The sequence below is a fragment of the Pristis pectinata genome, chromosome 5, assembly GCF_009764475.1.
Source record: "Pristis pectinata isolate sPriPec2 chromosome 5, sPriPec2.1.pri, whole genome shotgun sequence".
In the NCBI taxonomy this organism is placed as follows: Eukaryota; Metazoa; Chordata; class Chondrichthyes; order Rhinopristiformes; family Pristidae; genus Pristis; species Pristis pectinata.
In genome coordinates this window covers 90,858,450-90,861,328 of record NC_067409.1, presented here as the reverse complement: position 1 = coordinate 90,861,328, position 2,879 = coordinate 90,858,450, and positions in this window count along the sequence as shown.

The following is a 2,879-nucleotide window of genomic DNA, read 5'->3' as shown; positions in this document are numbered from 1 at the left end:
CTCTCCATTCACTTTGCCTGGCACCACACATAGATTATCCCCTTGGTCCCTTAATGGACCATCTTTCCCTGGCAACCCTCTTGTTCCTTCTATAGAATGCCTTGGAATTCTCCTTAACCTTACTTGCTAAGGAAATTTCATGGCTCCTATTTGTACCACTAATTTCTTTCTTATGTTCTCTTCTGTTTTAAGGCAGGCCTTCTCTTTTGTTCATTCCTCCACTCCTATTATACTGCTAATCTTCCTGTTTAGATGAAACTGTTCCTTTCTAATTTACTGAGTATTCCCAGCATTTTCTATTTTAATTTCAGCTTTCCAGCATCTGCAGCATTTTGCTGCAGTTTTAGCATTTAAACAACATTCAGCTATTCAGCAGCAAATAGTACAGTAAAAAGATGTTAGTTTCTTCTCATCAAAAGGATTTTGTACAGCACAGTATTACCTCTGCTCTTTTGGAAGAGGAGAGATTTGCAGGGCTCTGCAAAAGGAGCAGAGCATTTTGACTAGCTAGGGCATAGCAATGGGCACTCGCATGGGCCCCAGCTATGCCTGCCTTTTCGTTGACTGCATTGAACAGTCTCTGCTCCAAGCCTACTCTGGCCCCATTCCTCAACTCTTTCTCTGCTATATCGACAACTGCATTGGTGCCACCTTTTGTAACCGTGTGGAACTTGACAGTTTCATAAATTTCGCCACAAATTTTCACCCAGCTCTCCAATTCACTTGGACTATCTCTGACTCTCCTTCCTTGATCTTTCCATCTCCATTTCAGGAGATCCCTTATCCACTGACGTCTTCTACAAACGCACGGATGCCCACAACTACCTCGATTACAGCTCCTCCCACCCTGTCTCTTGCAAGGATGCTATCCCTTTTCCTCAATTTCTCCGCTTCCGCCACATATGCTCCCCTGATGAGGCTTTCCACTCCAGGGCATCTGAGATGTCCAACTTCTTTTCCAACTGGGGCTTCCCCCCGACTGTTGTCGAGAGCTCGCACCCACATCTCTGCGATTTCCCACACCTCCGCTTTCACCCCCACCCCTCCCAGACCCAACAGGGATAGCATCCCCCTTGTCCTCACATTTCATCCTACCAGCCTACATATCCAACATGTCATTCTCCACCACTTCCACCATCTCCAACAGGACCCCACCACCAAACATACCTTCCCCTCCCCACCCCTTTCTGCCTTTCACAGGGACCACACTCTCCGCAACTCCCTCATTCACTCCAACCCCCCCCCACCCATCCCGCTCCCACCCCGAGAGCTTTCCACCGCCCCGTCATAGGTGCAACACCTGCCCCTACACCACCTCCATCCAGGTATCCAAAGTCCTTTCAGATGAGACAGAGATTCATCTGCACCTCCCTTAATATCATCTACTGCATTCGATGCTCCGAGTGTGGCCTCCTCTACATTAGTGAGACCAAACGTAGACTAGGTGACTGTTTCGCAGAACACCTGAGCTCTGTCCGTAACCGCGATCTGCATCTTCCCGTCGTCAGTCACTTCAACTCCCCCTCCCACATTATCACTAATATGACAGTCCTCGGCCTCCTCCACTGCCAGGAGAACTCCAAGTGCAAACTGGAGGAACAGCACCTCATTTTCCATCTTGGAACCTTGCAGCCTAATGACATGAATATTGAATTGTCCCACGTTAGGTAATTCCACCCCCCACCCCCCACCCCCCACCATGCTTCTTCTCTTCTTCCCTTTCCTATCCTCCTTTTTTTTCTCCCTCTTCTTACTTTTTACCCATCCACCGGTGGATCTGCTCTCCCCTCCCCCCGCACCTGCCTATCACTATCTCTTACCTGCATCTACCCTATCACCACCCTGTGCCCACCCCACCTCCCCTCTTTTGTCCACCTATCATTGTTCTGCTTTTCCCTCCTATATATTGGGCTTCCCTTTTCCTATCTTCAGTCCTGAAGCGTCCTGTTCCGAAATGTTGAACGCCTGCTTTTCTCCATGGCTGCTGCCTGGCCTGCTGAGTTCCTCCAGAATCATCGTGTTTTTGACTAGCTAGTTACTCATTTAGAGAGGCACACAAGAATGATGGGTGTACTCAATCACTAAAGCTGACATCATTCTTTCAGCAAATTTCACCTATTTACTGCCTGTGGTTGAGCCCCACAATACTTTGCAGCATCACTGGAATCAAAGTCTAGGGAGCATCATATAAGGGAGCTGCCAACAAGATTGGCTCAAGTTCTCTCACTCCCCTTACAAAAGTGAGAAATTTAAAATGAAAAGTTTAAAATAAAAGGAAAAGAAATAAAAAGACTTCAAACTTTTATCTGGCCCTGATGTATTCTTCCACTGTTAGGGAAGGGCTGTATGTAAATGATGGCCTGACCTGTTCTTATTATTTATAATTCTATTACTATTATTATTATTGTCACACGTACCAAGACATGATGAAAAACTCTTTGTTTGTGTGTGCCATCCAGACAGATCATTCCATGCACAGGTACATTGAGGTAGTAAAAAGAAAAACGAATGCAGAATATGATGTTGCAGCTACAGAGAGAATGCAGTGCAGGTAAACAGATAAAGTGCAAGGGCACAACAAAGTAGATTGGGAGATTAAGAATTCATTGGACCCTCAACTTTCATCCTTTCATGTGTTAAGCCATTTATAGAATGGTAAGTGTGGTCAGAGTCTCAGTAAATCACTTTGATTACCTGCTGTAACTTTGGTTCAGGACCAGAAAGAGACACTGGGCATAAACAATGTGAATTGTAGTTAAACTGTTTATCTGAGTTTCCTTAATTCCTCCCCCTAAATTACTCCAGGAGATTGAGTATAAAGCCTATTGATAAATCCTAATTAACCCCACCCTCCTCCCCTGTCTAATCCTCACCATAGA